Source organism: Mesoplodon densirostris, chromosome 12 (assembly GCF_025265405.1).
Source record: "Mesoplodon densirostris isolate mMesDen1 chromosome 12, mMesDen1 primary haplotype, whole genome shotgun sequence".
Classification (NCBI taxonomy): domain Eukaryota; kingdom Metazoa; phylum Chordata; class Mammalia; order Artiodactyla; family Ziphiidae; genus Mesoplodon; species Mesoplodon densirostris.
Genome location: NC_082672.1, coordinates 50,769,541 through 50,789,138, shown reverse-complemented (window position 1 = coordinate 50,789,138; position 19,598 = coordinate 50,769,541). Strand labels below are relative to the sequence as shown.

Below are 19,598 nucleotides of genomic sequence, written 5' to 3'. Positions count from 1 at the left end.
TACACTGTACTTGGAAGCAAATGACACAAGAAATAAGGCTTGTAAATAACCAAGTTCTGTCTTTGCATCTCTCTTAAACAGAAACAAGTTGCCTGCATTATGCAGGAGTACAATGTTGCCCTTCAGAGAGCTGATAGATTGTCTGTTGCGGGAGAAAACTTCCTTATGGGAAAAAACAATCCTCCTAACTTAGTGGCACAGGAAGACCTGACTGTTTACACAAACTGGTTATTGTGTCACCTACACTCACTCAAGACTATTCACCACTACCTGCAGGTACGTGAAACAGTTATATGATGATGCAGTGCCTTCCTAGGATGGGCAGCACATTGTTTTCTCACACCTCTCACTTAGTTTTGGATTTTCAGTTTCTATGTTCCATCTGCCTTACAAATGACAAGAAAATAATGGGTCACTAGCTTTTTTCTTTGAGACCTTTGAAACTTTTTTCTTTTGGAACCTTGCTCTAATGAAATTACTCCATTTAGCTTTCTCAAAGATGTTTCTGTTAAACTATTTCATATTCACGCTATAAGTTCTTGTTTTCATCCTCTTGTTCTGGATTTATGCTGTCTAATGTAGATCCACTTTTTTATTCAGCAACATCTAGTGAGGGTCTAATTTATGCCAGGTACATATCCTGGGCCATGTAGGGAATATATAATCTTTGCTGAAAAGTAAGTGGGTCACAGGATGGTAGGAAAAAGGGCAAGTAAATAGTCAACTTAAATACAGTGTGGTAAGTATAATCACAGAGTAAAGAGAGTCACAGAGGAGAAGCCCTAACACAAGATAGAGGCATCAGAAAGCAGTGACGTGACCACGTGTTTGTTTTAGAAAGATTACTGTTTTGCCACCTAATCTTTTCTTACTCCTCTATACCTCATCTCACTGATAAAACCAACCACGAAACCTGGCCATCATCCTGACATCATCCCTTCCCCAATCAGTCACTGTGGGGTCTACCTCTGAATCATCTCTCCCCTGTCACATGGTATAGTAATGATAGTAATGATCTGCTCATAAGTCCTGGGTCCCCCACTAAACTCTGAACTCTTTGAATTTGGTCCATATCTTATTTATCTTTGTATCTGTAGCACCTCACACGACGCCTTGTCCATTATGGGTGGTTGATCAATGTAGACCTGCCTAGAGGTTAAGGCCACTTAGAGGTGGTGATATCACCAGGTCCCCCAGCTTCAGATTTACCTTTCATGATTGGGCAAGTTACTGAGGCCCACTTCCACCTCCTTCCTCCTCTACAAAGTCAAGGGCTCTCCTGAAACAAAGTCAGGAAGCTTCTGTGAGAACTGAGTTGATGTGTGACCTCTTGGTTGTCCCCTTCTGTAGGCCCTCCAGTATTTGCCCATCTCCCAAGTGCTGAGTGTAGCTGTTGACGAAGTCCCCAAGGTTGGTCAGGAAAATGAAAAGGTCCCTGTCAATGACATTGACCCTGACATCCAGGGTTCTGCATCTCCAGGCTCTATGAATACCAGCATTTCAGGTAAGAAGTCTTCTTTCCCCTTGGGAAATGTGGAAAAATGAAGATTGTGATTTTGCACATGTGCTGTTTTGTCACCTGATCTTGCTTGAAATTTCTCTATATACCAAAAAGTTATATCTTTTTTTTTAATTTGGCCACACCAGTCAGCCTGTGGGATCTTAGTTCCCCAACCACGGATGGAACCTGGGCCTCAGCAGTGAAAGCACTGAGTCCTAACCAGTGGACCACCAGGGAATTACCCAAAATTGTATCTTCTTAATTAACAAGTGTTAATTTAATATTTTCTGATGGAAGAAAATAACAAACACTTCCCTTAGAAATTATCATCTCCATCCTGGGGACTTCTGGCAGTCCAGTGGCTAAGACTCCACATTTCCAATGCAGGGGGTGCGTGTTCGATCCCTGGTCAGGGAATTAAGATCCCATATACCATGTGGGGCTGCCAAAAAAAAAAGAAAAGAAACTATTATCTCCATCTTTATAACTAGACAATTAAAACAGAGGAAAAAAGCGATGAACTTGAAGTTGGGAGTACTGAGCTCTAGGCCTATTCTGTTGTTGCCTCACTGTGAGCCTACATGTTTAGGTCATTTCATCTCCTTGGGCCTCAGTTTACTCATCTCCATAATAAACCTTTCAGATGAAGTGATCTCTAAGGTTCTTTTCATTTTTAATTTTACATGATTTTTAAAGACTTTGCTTATCTGAATCAATTTAATAGTCTTCTTGCCCTTACCTTGTATTACAGATGACTTAGAAACCTGATCAGGTTTTTACTCTGAGTGATGAATTTACCAGGTGCACCTGGAGAGGCAGCCAACCCAGCTGTGGGGAATCAGAGAAAGCATCTCAAGGGGGAAGTCCAACCTGGGTGCTTAGAGATGAATAGGAGTGAGCCAGGCAAAAGGAGGTGAAGGTTCTCAGCTTCTCCTAATTTGTTTGTTAACTTATAAATCATATTCTTTGTTTACCCCAAAGGACTATAGGTAGTTCTGTTCCCACTAAGTCATTCCCCAAAAGATATGTTGGGTTTCTCCTGCAGGCTGTGAGAAGGGAGAGTCCTGGCTACCTCCCCCAGAAAGCCAGCACCAAGAGTTTGTCAGATAGGCCTGGCTGAGTGTGGGACAGTCTACAAATTGTGGAAGAGAAGGTTGGGCATGGAGCAGAATGGTCTTCCCCATCAACAGAAGAGGCCCTGACTCCAGTTATCTCAAAGGACTCTCCTTTTTCTCTCCCTGACTGGTGTTCATTGGTGTTAATGCTCTTGATTCTGGATTTTTTTTCAGGGTCAACAAGAACAGAAGCTGCTTTCTTTCTGCCCCAACACACAACAGAGACAGAAGAACTGAAACCTCAGCTGAGGCTCCTGCTCTCCCATTTCAGTATCCCATATGACATGGAAGAGCTAAGGGATGCTTCTAAGGAGATAGAACTTTTTTCCTTGGTACTTTATGGATTCTTTCTTAATACAAATATAGGTGTTCATAAAAGAAAATACTAGTATTTGCCACAAAGTTGAATATTCATACTGCCACAATTGTTTCTAGAGTGATAAAATGTAATAAGTGAAATTTAGACTAGCAGTTGAACTTTCTCTCTTATAAGAGTTATGAGACCCCTGAATATCCAGCCCAGAGAGATTGTAGGATTATTTTTCAGTGGAATTTAAAGAAAATGGTAGGTTATAATCCATAGTAGATAATGTAAACATAGCCAAGATTTGGCAGTTTTATATTGTGGAGTTGTTTAGTGTCTAAAGCCCTTTGATTATCAGAAAGTGTTCCAATAGCTCTCCTATTGGCAAAATGCTTTATATTCAATAGAGTGTATATTGTATGGTGATTTTTAAAGTCATGCAGTCTAGTCTGCTATCACATGGCGTTGCACCTCCTTGAAAAAAAATCATCCTATCAGAAGCCATGTTAAAACTTGTTTCAAAGGGAAAAATAGGATTATATATAGAGAAACTCGAATTTATAATAATAAAGTTTTCAGCCAGAGTTTCAACAATAAAGATATTTTTCTAGCTCTGGGTGTATAATATTTGTAAATATATATATTTGCTAGGTAAAAATAGTAAGTTGATTAATCCAAAAAGGCAAAGATCAAATCTGTATATTTTTGAGTACTCTTCGTGTAAGAAGGAGCCACTGTTTCATCACCATTTGCTTTGACCTTGCAGTTTTGCATCCATGTGTATTTGTTCCAGCATTATTTTCCTAGGATTATTTTTATTAATATGTAACACAGACTCTTTTAGCTCACTGAAACCAGTGGTATTACATGTCCTCTGGTTTCTTTGAAGGTGATGATGTTTAGCTTTTGTCTTTCGTTTCATATCAGCAGCAGCACTGTCTTCAGCAGAGTGCTTCTAGGGGAATATCCTCACCCTCATTATCAGTGTATTATGATAGACAAAAACCAGAATCAGAACAAGATGGTGTTTAAAGAGTCCAAATAAATAAAAGTAGTTTATGGCACAGTAGATTATCATCAGTGATAACAAAAGAACATGAGGCTGCAGAGCCCTCCCACAGAGCAGCCCTGTCCCCAAAGGATAGCTCATCTTCTTTATATAGAGATAGTTTCTACTTTTGATTTTCTTTCTCTTTTTTTTTTTTTTTTTTTTTTTTTGCTGTACGCGGGCCTCTCACTGTTGTGGCCTCTCCCATTGCAGAGCACAGGCTCCGGATGCGCAGGCTCAGCGGCCATGGCTCACAGGCCCAGCCACTCCGTGGCATGTGGGATCTTCCCAGACCGGGGCACGAACCCGTGTCCCCTGCATCGGCAGGCGGACTCTCAACCACTGCGCCACCAGGGAAGCCCTGATTTTCTTATATTATGTGCAGTGCTAATTGTGCTTCCAAGATAATCACATTACAACAAATTTTTTGTGTAGGAAGAATTTCTGCAAACAGGAAGAGTGTTTATTTTGGTTCTCTAATGCCCTAGAGCAGGGTCAGCAAACTACAGCCTATAGCCCACCACCTAGTTTTTTTGCAATAAAGTTTTATTGGAATACAGCCATGCCATTTCATTTATGTACTGTCTGTGGCTGCTTTCCACTATAACTGCAGAGTTGAGTAGTTGCAACAGAGACCATGTGGTCTGCAAAGTCTAAAATATACTATCCGGCCCTTTAGGAAAAAGTCTGCCACCCTAGCCTTAGACTAGCACTGTCTCATCGAACTTCCTGCACTGAGGGGTATGATCTGTGTCTGTCCGATGTGTTAACACTAGTCACATGTGGCTATGGAGCACTCGAGATGTGGGTAGAGTAACAGAACTAAATTTTAAATTGTATTTAATTTTAATAAATTTGCATGTAACTGTTAAATAGCCACATGTGGCTGGGGCAACAGTATTGGACAGCACAGCCTGGGAGGTACCAGCATTAACTGGAAGAATCTTTAGCTCTGTGACTCACTGAACTTTCTTATTCCAGAAACCTTTGTTGAGGCCCTAGTGTGTGCCAGCACTGTGGTAGTTCTCTCTTTCTCTCTCTCTCTCTTTGTCTTTTTCTCTGCCTGTCTGTCTCTCTGTGTGTGTAATAAAATATACATAAGATTTACCATTTTAACTATTTCTAAGCTCAGTGACAGTAAGAGCATCCACATTATTTTGCAACCATCACCATGTGGTAGATTCTAGAGATCCGTCAAAAAGCTCACCTTGTACTGAGGAAGTCGTGATGCCCTGTGACTGGTACACTGATGAAGGTGCTCGCATGGCTCGATAGGCCTGGGTCTGCCCTGGAGAAGGGAGGAAGCAGTATCTGCATCTTGGCAGTAGGAAGTTATATCATAGAACGCAGTGGTAGCCTCAGTCTGGAACTGAGATGTGAGGGGTTTGACTGAGGTACCTAAAAGATTCTTAACAGGCCCCAGCATCTGGACCCTTCTCTCTAGCAATATCCTGGTCAGACTTCTGGGAGCAGGATTTATCTAACCCTTAGATTTTCTCATTTGCCAGGTGGCCATGAAAAGGGAATGTGTTTCCAAAGATTGACAGTTTACTTCCCATTTATGGTCCAGCTCAAAATACATATAAATAAATATATGACATTATTTCTAATCTTTGGAGCAGATATTTGGAACAAGTAACATGACACACAGTTATGGTAATGGGCTGACTGAATACATGTGCCCCTTAGGTATATACCTTTAAGGTCCTGTTACTGTCATAGAATCATGTTTGATGAATTAGTTTGACTCCAGGACTGTTTCAGAGGCAATCAGTACCTGTTTCTGAAATTGCCTACAACCTGAGACTTTCTTTTCTGGACTCCACTTCTCTTTTCTCAATCCTATTTAGGTTTCCCCAGAATTTCAGAGCATCTTCATGGAGCAACAGAGAATGCAAACATTTCCAGATTATGACGCTGAGATAGCTAAAGTGGAGAATTTGGGTTTGGTAGGACCTGGTATGGCCTTGAAAAAGAGAGCCAACTGGATTTCCTTTATAAAGGTAAGGAGGCCTGTGGTGACAGTCACCTGTGAATGATGTAAGCAGTGTCATAAAGTGTCCTTCAGGGAGGCCAGGCAACCTGGCAGCATCAGGTCTGTCAGATCCCTATTATCCCCTCTCCTCAATGCCCTCAGCAAACTCTCCCCTAGGAGCAAGGGTAGGTGCCTACCTGACTCAGGAGAGGCAGCTCAGAGAACCTGGCCTTGTGTACCAGCATCTCCCAGCTCCTTCCTGCCTCGGGTCTATGTTGAAGTTAGTCAGGCTGATCTGCCTTCTCTGGAAGTTCCCACATACTCCTGTGTCCCTCTCTTTTGTATCAGAACTCCTTTCTTGTTGTTAGTGACCTTGGCTACTTGGCAAGAACAAAGAATAACACTCAAAGTTATAACTGAGCTGTGTAAATCCAGATTTTTAGTCAAAAACTATTTATTGACTACATATTGTGTGTCAGACATGCCCTTGGTGCTGGAGATACACAATTCACAATAATACAAAAGTGAGCAGATTAAATGAGATGATTTGAGGTAGTGGTAAATACAGTCGATTCTCATTATTTGGGGTGGTTATGTTCTATAAAGTTGCCACGAACACTGAATTAAATCCTGAACCACAGCTAATAGGGGAAATACAGGGTTAGGTTCATCATACATAATCAATACATAACTAGTTATTGTGTGTTTCTGTTTAAAGACACTTTATTTTATATATGTTGTTGATTCATTAACATCGAACTCATGGCCTATAACTCATGCCCGAATGAAGCTTTTTGAACACATTTCCTTCTGTAAGACACATCACAGCCTTCCTATACTTAGGAACACGAGGGAGCTCTTCAGCTCTATGCTTGGGGGCCATTTTAAACAGTGAAATAGCTAACGAAAAGCACAAAAAATATTAAAATGTGGCACTAACTAGACCGTAAAAAGAACATTTATTTACAGTATAAGCTGAAACAAGAAGGTGGAATGTCAACTTGTTTGACCTCAGCTGGAAATACAGAGTTGGGTGACTCAAGCTTTTCACTATTCTGTGCATGTCCATGATTGTCCAGGAAAGCTCTGAATAGATTTTGAGATTACAAATAAGTTTTAGTGAATAGGCAAATCCACAAATACGAAACCCATGAATAATGAGGATCAACTGTATCATGAAGGAAAGAAAAGTCTTATGTGATAAAGATGGATGGAAGGAAAGCAGAGAAACCACAGATTATTCCCAAATCTGGGGCTTGAGCAAATAGGTGGTTGGTATAGGGGAAGCCAGGCTTTCTGTTTTACATTGTTACACTTACCATTCAAGTATAAGTATCAAGGAGATAGTTGGATATAACAGGCTGGAGCTTAGAGCTAGATCTAAATTTGAGAGTTGTCAGTTTATTGATGTATTGATATTTACAGCCATAGTACTAATTTTTTAAATACAACTTGTTAATATAAAGGGTGAAGTTTTACATGTGGAACCAAAAGGGGTTTTGTGGGGTTTTTTTTTTTTGGCTGCGCTACGAGGCTTGTGGGATGTTAGTTTCCCAGCCAGGGATGGGACCCGCGCCCCCTGCATTGGAAGCGCAGAGTCTTAACCACTGGACCGCCAGGGAAGTTCCGCCACAAGGAGTTTTTGTGGACAAACTTCTCTTGCCCCATAAATTAAGTGCAGTGCCCAACACTGATGGAATTGGGGTCCCTTCTGCCAGTGGATAGTGCTGTGTCATCCCAGATGGAGCTACTGCATCTCATAGGCCAGGTACAAACAGGAACTGCTGTTGCCATCTCCCTCCACAGATCTGTGAAGCCACACAGACCCTTTCCAAGACTTCACATGCTCTAGCACACTTGGTAGCACTAAAAGCCAGATCTCATTTCAGAAGGGCCTTGATTCTCTTTGCTTGCAACTTTTATTGAAAACCATTCTGTTATATTGTAAGTTTATGTGAACATGTTTGTCCACTAGATTAAGCCAAAATGTGATCCTTGGCAAAAGAAGCTTTTGACCAAACTAAAAGAACGGAGAACAGATGTATGAATGCAACTCCAAGCAAAGTTTTTGAAGGTAAAAAAATAACCATGATCCCTTGTAGATAAAATTCTGTTCTCAGAAAATTGAATTCTTGCCACTTTTAAAAAATGTTAGTCATGGATTCACTACGAAGACTATATTTGGAATTTTCTAATCTAATCGCCAAACTTTTATATCCTGTTAGCTTTCACTAGAGAGTAACAATCGTCAAAACAGCTGGATTTTAGTACAGCTTTAACAGTAAGTCTCCATGTGATATTGCTCTAGTCACAACCTCTTTGAGTTTTAGTTTCCTCATCTGTGAAACCAAAATATTGGACTAAATTATCTTATTTTTATTGTGGTAAAAAAAAAAACACATAGCATAAAATTTATCATCTTAACCATTTTTTTAAATTTTATTTATTTATGGCTGTGTTGGGTCTTCGTTTCTGTGCGAGGGCTTTCTCTAGTTGTGGCAAGCGGGGTCCACTCTTCATCGCGGTGCGCGGGCCTCTCACCATCGCGGCCTCTCTTGTTGCGGAGCACAGGCTCCAGACGCGCAGGCTCCGTAATTGTGGCTCACGGGCCTAGTTGCTCCACGGCGTGTGGGATCTTCCCAGACCAGGGCTCGAACCCGTGTCCCCTGCATTGGCAGGCAGATTCTCAACCACTGCGCCACCAGGGAAGCCCCATCTTAACCATTTTTAAGTGTACAGTTCATTAGTGTTCAGTATATTCACAGTGTTGTGAAATAGATCTCCAGAACTTTTTCATCTTGCAAAACTGAAACTCTCTGCCTACTAAACAACTCCCTATTTCCTCCTCCTCCTAGCCCCTGTCAACCACATTCCACTTTGTTTCTGAATTTGACTGCTCTTAGATACCTCATATACATAGGATCATACAGTATTTGTCCTTTTGTTCTGGCTTATTTTACTTATCAGAATGTCCTAAAAGTTCATCCATGTTGTAGCATGTGACCAGATTTCCTTCTTTCTTGTTTTTCATGAACATTTATATCAGCTTTATTCACAATAGCCAAAAACTGCAAACAATCTGGATGTCCTTCAGTGGGTGAATAAACTGAAGTACATCCATACCCTGAAATAGCAATCAGCTGTAAAAAAGGATCAAATTACTGAGATACTCAAGAACCTGGATGAATCTCCAGAGAAGTGTGTGAGTGAAAAAACTAAATCCCATAAAGACTGTATGAGTCCATTTATACAATACTCTTGAAATGACAAAATTATAGAAATAGAGAACAGATTCATGGATTCTAGGGGTTAAGGAGAGACTGGAGGGGAGGGGAAGGGAGTGTAACTGTAAAAGGGCAACATGAAGGATCCTTGTGATGAATCTGTTCTATATCTTGACTGTATCAATGTCAATATCCAGGTTGTGATACTGTACTATAGTTTTGCAAGATATTAACATTGGGGGAAACAGAGTGAGGGGTACATGGGATCCCTTTATATTATTTTTTTCCTTTTTTCCTTCTCTTTCCTTAAATTGTGGTAAAATACACAAAACGTGAAATTTACCATTTTAACCATTTTTTTAAATTATTATTTATTTATGGCTGTGTTGGGTCTTCGTTTCTGTGTGAGGGCTTTCTCTAGTTGTGGCAAGTGGGGGCCACTCCTCATCGCGGTGCGCGGGCCTCTCACTATCGCGGCCTCTCTTGTTGCGGAGCACAGGCTCCAGACGCGCAGGCTCAGTAATTGTGGCTCACGGGGCCAGCTGCTCCGTGGCATGTGGGATCCTCCCAGACCAGGACTCGAACCCATGTGCCCTGCATTGGCAGGCGGACTCTCAACCACTGCGCCACCAGGGAAGCCCCTTAACCATTTTTTTTTTTCTTTTTTTTTTTTTTGTGGTATGCGGGCCTCTCACTGTTGTGGCCTCTCCCGTTGCGGAGCACAGGCTCTGGATGCGCAGGCTCCGGATGCACAGGCCCAGCGGCCATGGCTCACGGGCCCAGCCGCTCCGCGGCATATGGGATCCTCCCAGACCGGGGCACGAACCCGTATCGCCTGCATCGGCAGGCGGACTCTCAACCACTGCGCCACCAGGGAGGCCCGCCCTTAACCATTTTTAAGTGTACAGTTCAGTGGTATTAAGTAATTCATATTGTTGTACAACCATCACCACCATCCCTCTTCAGAACTGTTTTCATCTGGCAAACTGTAACTCTTTACCCGTTAAACAGTAACTCCTCATTCCTCTCTCCCCCTAGATCCTAGCAACCACCATTCTATTTTCTGTCTCTATGAGTTTGACTACTCTAGGTACCATCCTAGCAACCACCATTCTATTTTCTGTCTCTATGAGTTTGACTACTCTAGGTACCACATATTATGGAAGTATACAGTATTTGTCTTTTTGTGACTGGCTTATTTTACCCACCATAATGTCCTCAAAGTTCATCCATGTTGTAGGATATGTCAGAATTTCCTTCCTTTTTAATGCTGAATAATATTTCTTTGTATGTATCCACCACATTTTATCTATTCATTTGTTGTTGGACATTTGGGTTGCTTTCGCATCATGGCTGTTGTGAATAATGCTACTATGAACATGGTTGTATAAATATCTCTTTGAGATCCTGCTTTCAGTTCTTTTTTATATGTACCCAGAAGTGGAATTTCTGGATTGTAAGATAATTCTGTTTTTAATTTCTTTTGAGGAAGCTCCATAGTATTTTCCATAGTAATTGCAGCATTTTACAATCCCACCAATAGTGCAAAAGGGTTCAACTTCTCTGTATCCTCACTAACAGTTGTTATTTTCTTTCTTTCTCTTTTTTTTTACATTAGTCATCTTAATAGATATGAGGCGATGTTTCACTGTGGTTTTGCTTTGCATTTCTCTAATGATTAGTGATTTTGAGCATTTTTTCATATGCTTGTCAGTCATTTGTATATCATATTTGAAGAAATGTCTTTTGAAATTCTTGGCCCATTTTTTAATTGGGTTATTTGATTTTTAAATTGTTGAGTTGTAGGTGTTCTTTATATATTCTGGATATTAACCCCTTATCAGATATATTATTTGCAAATATATTCTCCCATTCTGTAGGTTGCCTTTTCACTCTGTTAATTTTGTCCTTTGCACAGAATTTTTTAAGTTTGATGTAGTCATGTTTGTCTATGTTTGTTTTTTTTAAGATTTTTGTTTGTGTGTGACGTGGACCATTTTTAAAGTCTTTATTGAATTTGTTACAATATTGCTTCTGTTTTGGTTTTTTGGCCGCGAGGCATGTGGGATCTTAGCTCCCTGACCAGGGATCGAACCTGCACCCCTGTATTGGAAGGCGAAGTCTTAACCACTGGACCACCAGGGAAGTCCCTGATTTTTTTTTTTTGACTGTTCTTTTTGTGTCATATCCAAGAAATCATTGCCAAGTTCAATATCATGAAAAATTTCCCCTGTTTTCTTCTAAGAGTTTTATAAAGTTTTAGGTCTTATGTTTAGATCTTTAATCCATTTTCAGCTAACTTTTGTATATGGTATAAATAAGGATCCAACTTCATTATTTTGTATGTGGCTATCCAGTTTTTCCCCAGAACCATTTGTTGAAGAGACTGTCCCTTGTCTTTTGAGTGGTCTTGGCACCCTTACTAAGATCATTTGATTATACACTCAAGGGTTTATTTCTAGGCTTGCTATTTTATTCCATTGGTCTATATGTCTAATGTATGCCAATACCACACCATTTTGATTAATGTAGCTTTGTAATATGTTTTGAAATCAGGAAGTGTGAGTCCTCAAACTTTGTTCTTCTTTTTCAAAATTATTTTTGCTATTTGGGGTCCCTTGAGATTCCATATGCATTTTAGGATGAATTTTTCTACTTCAACAAAAAATGCCACTGGGATTTTGATGGGGATTGGACTAAATTATCTTTGAGGTTCCTTGTGGTATTAAAATAATTGAAATATAGTAATATTTAATATAGTGTATATATTAATATATATTTAATATAGTGTATCGTTGAAGTAGAAGTTCAGCTCTGGGACTATTATTTGATTTTTTACCTCTAAAGGAGGAAAAGGAACATTTATTCAGCACTTACTACATGCCAGGCATTATTGCAGCAATCCTAGGAGAGACCTCACTAGTGTTCTTCTTCAAGTTAGGTTGTCCTAACTTTGCATGAAAAGCCAGGATTCCAGCAGGAATATGAGCCCAGGTCTGTGTCCTTACAAAGCCTGTGCTTTTCTCACACTACCCAGCTGCCTCCTCCTCTATCTCCTCACAGCTTCCTAGGAGTAGACAAACCCCAAACTGATGAGTGTTTATCTGTTCATTGGTGCCACAACATGTGTGGTGGTGCACCTGCTATTGTGTTGAGGGGGTTGTCACAGAATTTTAAACGAGTTGCTGTGTACATATGAATAGCTACAGTGTTGAATGGAGGAACATGCCTAAGGGAATCATGATGTTTGAGTTTACTTTTATTTTTTAATTGAATAAAGTCCCACCTGGGACTTCTTTCTTATTCATGTGAACATGACCAGATTCTTGCTGAAAAATAGGGAATAACCCTTCTCCCAACCATCCTTTCTCCTCTCTCTTCTATTCAAGATTTCCAACCCTGAGAGAGTAATGCAAGTGCTCCAAGATCATGCTGCAAAAACAGTCTCGCTGGCTTCATCTCATCCAACATTTGTGGCTTCCCAGGGTTTGCATCAGGGCAACTATGACCAAATCTGGGAGACTATTTATAGCAACATCAACCTCTACCAGGTACAACAACAGGAAGAAATAACCAATATGCCTTTCTGTTCAACTCACCACCTGTGTGTAGACCTTAGAAATTTACTTTGATAGTTTTTTTAGAGATCCTCCCCTAAAAGCTGTATACCTAGCTGGGTTTGTTTTCATTATAAAAAATATTAAGTGATAATTTGAAAGAGGGATGTAAAGAGGTGTAATACAAGATATTCTTGCTGCCGGGACTTATACTCAGCCAATAAATACCAATGCAAAGTTGCACACTCTAGTGCTGAACACTAGATGAGTTGGACAGATGTTAAATATTGTGAGTGTTTAGAGAGAAAGTGATCTTCACAGGGTTGGTTCTATTGGGGGAAGTCTCTTGAAGGAGGAGGAAATTGAGCTGGGCTTGAAGGAAGCATAGGGCTTAGGGAAGTGGTGGTGGAGAGGGAAGTAGGGAGCCTATTCCAGGAGGGAAGCATGAACAGCAGTGCAGGGGAGATACGGTATATGGAGTGTTCAAGCTCAGTTAGGTTGAGTAGAAGAGTCACGTGGAAATAGAGTGAAGAGAAGTTTTTTGGGGGGGAGGGTGGGGGTAGGGGCATCTCGTGAATGCCCAGAATTCCAGACTAAGGAAATTTGTGCTTAATCCTATAAGGGAAGTGATATATATACAAACCTGTATTTTAGGAAGATTAATGTGGCAGCAGACTATTAGTTGGATTGAAAAAGGGAGAGATTGGAGGCAGGAAAGCCAGTTAGGTAGCTGCTACATAGAATAGGCATGGAGTTTGTCAATGAAAGGATGTTTCTACAAAAAGCTCGTGGATACTTATCTTTACAATGGAACTATAAGATTTTTAAAGCTATAATTGGCTATTATTTGTTTGTTGCTCTAAGGGAAGAGTTTTGTTTCATTTGCTTATTTAAGATGGAAAGACTTGGTGTGTTTATAGTCTGAGAGGAAGGAGCAGTGGAGAAGAAGAGATGGAAGACATGAAAGGGTAAATCTGAGAAACAGATGACCCTGGGGAAAGAAGAGGGAATGGGATGAAGAAACTAGGTGAAGGAGTAATTTTGAGAAAAGGAGAATGGCATCACTGCCTTTGAGGTGAATGAGGTACCTAGAATTTTCAGGTGCAAAAGATAAGATGCTGGAGCTTGTGAATGGCCCCGGCTGTCTCAGAGAGAGAGGAGGAGGAAGTCTGAATTAGTAAGGTAGAAGGTATGAGTGACACGTGAGGAGGGGTATCGCTGTGGGGGGAAGGCCACAGGGCCACCAGCAAGAAAAGAATATGACGATGTAGCTCAGAGAGCCCAGTCGAAGAGGGCATGAATTTGTGGTGAGCCCATTCTGCATAACAATTCTATTACTTTCACCCCTAAAGATAATTGTAGAGTGACTAAAAATCACACATAAAGTCACAGGTATGGAGAAGTTTAGTAAAATGCTAGAGAAAGAAGCACTGTCATGGTCCACCATCCCGGGGTGGGTATGGGGGAAAGTGAAGCCTGAAATGCATCTAATGAGTTACAGATTGGCTGTAAGCAAACACATGCTGGAAACATGCCTGTGTGTACACACATACACGCACACACACACACACCCCTTCTATACCTTTTTAATCTGTGTAGACAAAAATCTAGAGAATCTAATGAAAAATGAGTTGGCCACACAGACCAGGAGGAGGTGCAGCATATCATAGCATGGCTCTCCCTGGCCCCTGAATTCCCTGACAGGGTATGCAGCTACCAGTGATACCCCCTCCTCAGCTAATATCCTGCCAGAGTTGAGAAAACAGCCACATTTTTCCTAGTCCATTGCTGTTTCACACTGAGGTATATGTCAGCATTCAAAAAGACCTTCTACTAACAAGGGGAACTTTAAAAACATCTGACTCTTCTGCTTCTTGGACCAAACTTGTTGGGGAGGACACAGGGAATAGGGAAGAAAGGAGGAGGGTGAAGGCAGAGTGAGCCCAGGTATCTCTGAACAAGACCTCTGCCCCTAGGATCCTGACAGTCAATGATGCTGATGAAATTACCTGGGAAGTTCTGGTAGTAACATCTGAGAGCCATCACCACAAATCTGTTTTCCTCCTTGGCTATGAGAGTAGGGGGAACTAAACTCCTGGGGGCCGATAGTGGTAAAAGGAGGAGGGAGGAGGGAAGAAGGAAGGAAAGAAGGGAAAGAATACCACTTCCTCTGGCTAGTTACTGGCTAGCTGTTCTTGGAATTGACCAAAGGGAGAAAAATGTGAACACTGTATTTTCAAGCTGATTTATGGTAAATAGACCCTAAAGAGACTTAGAATATCTATAGTTCCTAGAGGTGGAGCATGGGGAGAAACATAACATACACACACACACAGATTACCCTACATATTAGTGTCATACAAGTTTTCCAGTTTCCCGTTCATTCATTCAGTGATAATTGCATGGGTACTACCTTTTGTGCCATGAATTGTGCTGGGCTTAAGGAAAGAAACATGCAATAAATGAGTAACAAAGAAGTAAATCTACATCTCTAATGTGTGGGTGCCATGCAGAATACCAAGAAGTAGAGGGCAGTGGGGTAGAGAGGAACATCCTCTGATAGAGAGGTCAGCCAAGCTCTTTCAGAGTGGGGGGCATCTGAGCTGAAATTTGATGAACAAGAAGGAGTCAGCCATGCACACAACCTGGAGAAGAGCTATCCAAGTAGGGAACAGAAAATAGCCCAGGGTTTAAAAAGGAAATCCTGAGGCAACAACCAATAGTTTTCTACCTTCCTTCACATTTTCCTGTGGGTGTTACTTTGTGACCTCCAGTATTTCTGCTTTGGTCAAGCGCTTTATGCAGTATCAGAGCACCAATAGTAGTGTGTTGCCATTCTGAATGTTGAATACTAGTCAGATGAGATTAGGATTAAGGAAAAGGTGGCAACTGGGAGGAGTCACAGGAATGTGGGTATGAATTTTAAAGCTCTGTTACTATTTTGCAAGCACATAGCAGTCAAGTATGAATTTTAGCACGTGTATGCTGGGCAGCATCCTGATTCTGAACACCAATACCCTATGAAAAATAACTTTCTTAAGGGCCTTCTGCATGAAGGAAAGCAAACCTCAGAGGACTGTTCATTTTGACAGCTCTGAGAGAATACAGACACTAAATGTAATGCAACTTCAGAACAGTTTCTGAAAAATTCTTAGTAAATACTGTTGGCCAGTAACCTTTCTTTAGAGAGTTTTTAAATGTTTTGTATTTACTATTAGCATTGAAGGCTTTTCTTTAAACACAATTCTAATTCCACATACACTTAAAGATCTGGGTTTGGGAGATAAGAAATGTCAGATTTTCATGTCCTTGTTAATTGACAACGATGTATAACTAGAAAGAGATAATTCTGATCCAAATGGACTGCATTTTGGGATATTCTTTTGAAGAAAACTTAAGATAATTTAACTGTAGTCCTGATCAGAAGAAGGACCAGCTAACCCTGTGTAGATACTCCCAGACCTGTAATTCTATTACTGTGTCCAATTCCATTCTCCTCAAAAACACCTGATTAGGGCCTCCCTGGTGGCGCAAGTGGTTGAGAGTCCGCCTGCCGATGCAGGGGATACGGGTTCGTGCCCCGGTCTGGGAGGATCCCATATGCCGCGGAGCGGCTGGGCCCGTGAGCCATGGCCGCTGAGCCTGTGCGTCCGGAGCCTGCGCGTCCGGAGCCTGTGCTCTGCAACGGGGGAGGCCACAACAGTGAGAGGCCCGCATACCGCAAAAAAAAAAACCCACCTGATTATTAAAATGGCTATGTACAGACATTAAATACTGCTATTGACCATCATATTTCTAAAGCTACAGTTTAAATTTGTCACTGTTCTTTAACTTTATGGAGTGGTGAAGTGGCAGAAAACACTGCATCCTTTGCCTCTTCTTTTGCTTCTTCTCACTGGCCACACGAAGGAGGGAAGGAGGGGACAGCCGTTTTCCCCATCTGTGTTCCTGCCCCCCTCCATCTCCAGCGATAATGCAATATAGTGAGTACGTGGCGTGCTCTCACAAAAGTGGTGTTGTATGTGGTAGCTCCAATGTACAGGAAGTTTAGGGAAACATGAAACACCTTTTTTCTGGCTTTCGTCATTAAATTCAATAGAACATTTTAAAAACAAACATTTTCTGATGACAATAGTGACATGTATTTATTACAGAAAATTTGGGAAATATAGAAAAGTTCAAGGGAGAATATAAAAATCACCCATTATTCTATCACCCAAATATAACAACAGTATTGTTAACATTTGGTATATATCCTTCTAGTCTTTTTATTTTGTGGGTATACACAAGTAAACCGTAGAGACATTTGGGCAGGTGGGGAATACATAATAGGCTTACTTTTCCCCTAATTATTCCCTCCACTCTACCTCCCACTCCACTGCCCCTGCCAATTTTCCAGGAGAAAATGAGATTGGCAATCAGTGGAAATCCCTGAACTGTCAAAAAACATGAACTCAGCCATTCTGGTTTCAAAGACCCAGCCACAAGGCACTGTAAATGTCAAAGAATTAACCTACCCAGGAAGAGAGAATGAACACAGGTGGTATTGACATTCTTGTTTCTCGTTAGCCCTCTGCTTAACTGCGCTGTGTCCAGTTGTCTTAGGGGAATACACTCATGGACTTTCAGTATTTCCTAAGCAGTTTGCTTCTGTGGGCTGTGGCTGGTTCGCTTTTCCGGGAGGATGCTGGGCTGTCTATCTTTACTCACCCTAGCCTGCTGTGCCCGCTTCCTTTCTTCCTGGCAATCTGCCGGTTCAACAGTATTTTTGTGGTTTGTTCAGTCATTCCTTCAAAATGTCTTTCACTGTAACTTGACATCACTTCCTATTCCTTCCTGTGTAATTCTGGGTAATTTTAGAAGCAGCTGAAAAAGTCACAACCCCACAGAGAAAAGCTGTGACTCCTAGGCTTCCCTCTGGAGCCATATCGGGCAATGCTGAACACAAGAGCAATATAAGTCCCAGAGGCAAAAGGCTTCTGTAGAGCCCCTCTCATCCAATATTCTGGGTCAAATAGAAACTATCAAAATTCAACCCCCCTCATGGATTTCCTGTTAATTTTTTTTTTTTAATAACAGAGGGATGATGATCCTGTGTTCCTATATTAAGGAACAGGAGTGCACCATGTCACCTCCTAGGGTCTTTTTCAGTCCTTGGGTTGTGGGATGTTTACACAGAAATACACTGATGTACATACTTACCTGGAACAGACAGGAGCTACCTCTGCCCACAGGCAGAATGGGAAGCCAATTAGAGATAACCAGTTAGACAACTTTCTCTTTCACCATCTCTTCCCAATATCCCTGTCCAAATTTTTCTTCCCCGCTGCCTGTCATAAAAACTGGTAGTCTATCTTTAGAGTCCTGGGGACTTTATTATTTAAGATTAGGTTTGTGTGTTGGTCATAGTTAAAAACAAAATAACAGAGGATTAAAGGAGATGGAAATTTCTCTATTTTTCCCTCGTATTAACATCCAGGGGTAGGAAGTACAGAGGTGATGTGATGACTCTGCTTCATGGAGTCCTCAGGGGCCCATGCTACTTCCATCCTGAAGTTCCAACAAATGTGGCCTCCATACCTGAGATCAACACTTGGTCTGAGATGGAGCTCCAGCTGTCACATTCATGTGCTAAGCAGCGGAATGGAAAATGGGGATGGGGAAGCTGCCACTTGAGGGCGATTCCCAGAAGCTGCCACATGGCATTTTTACTTTCATTCCATTGGCCAGAACTTAGTCACATACCTACGCCTAGCTGCAAGAGAGGCTGGGAAATGTCATCTTTATCTGGGTGGCCACGTGCCAAGCTAAATATTCAAGTACTGTGGGAGAAGAGGAAAATGGATATTGGGGAACAACCAACAGTTTCTACCATAAGGACTTGTTGGAATTCTGAGAACCACTGTTAGAATACAAGTAACCCAACTAAACCATTGACACTCAGTGTTTTCATGAGGATCAGTGCCACTATGAAAGAGCACATCTTATGAGAATGGGATATATGCCCAGGTTCAGGCAGAGAGGGCAACTAAGAAAGGGGCTGCCCAGAGGGCAGGGGTAGGACCATACATCAATATCAGCTTCCTCACAGTTTTCCTTAGGGCCCTGGGTGCATGACCTCATCCTTCTCGACATTAGGAAAGATGACTATGGAAATAAGTGTAAACCACAGATTCTTGTAGATCCTACAGGGCTGACTGACTACTGCCATCCCTGGCCAGGAGAGAACTGGCATGTACTGAACACCTATGAGGTACCAGTGACTGAGCTTTACACACATTCTAACATTTAATTCTCACAGCAACTTATTTTTCAATTTCATGCTATTTTACAAACGTGAAAACAGGATCAAGACTTTAGATGATTAAATCATATAGCTAAAAAGTAGAGGAGTTTAATCCACTGATCTCTCTCAGCCTGGGACAAGACTAGATTAGAGAGGTTCAAGGTTCCAAACATCTACAAATATGTGCGTCCACTTTTCATAAGATGAATCATAGTAAAAACAGCGACCTCTAATTTATTGTAGAAATCCAGATTTTCATATGTCAGGTTGAAATGGATCATAATGCTGTTCTACTTGTTCATGAGATCATGAGATTTAATTTTGTGATGACCCAACTTTGATTTTTCTAGTAATATTGTGAATGTTCATGTGATTCAACTAATGCTACTTTTTTGCTAGAATGAAAACATGAAGGAAGATGATCTTTCAGTGGAACGAGATGAAAATGACCCAGCACAAATAAGTCTTAGCCAGTGTGCTCATGAGCCTGTCAAGCAGAAGAAAGACAGGGTAAAATTAAATCATTTATTGGTGACTCAAGGAAATGGATTAAACACTGTGGAGAAAATTGAGTGACTGATTAATATG

The 19,598-nt window shown here is 41.2% G+C and overlaps 1 long non-coding RNA gene across 1 annotated transcript; it reads left to right on the top strand.

Annotated features, from left to right (window-relative positions):
- Positions 1–2,863: 2,863 nt before the first annotated feature.
- On the top strand, positions 2,864–19,511 carry LOC132500195 (uncharacterized). Its single transcript, XR_009533987.1, has 5 exons — positions 2,864–2,948; positions 5,819–5,971; positions 7,919–8,017; positions 12,557–12,718; positions 19,410–19,511. It is a non-coding gene; the product is annotated as an uncharacterized LOC132500195 (long non-coding RNA).
- The last annotated feature ends 87 nt before the right edge of the window (positions 19,512–19,598 follow it).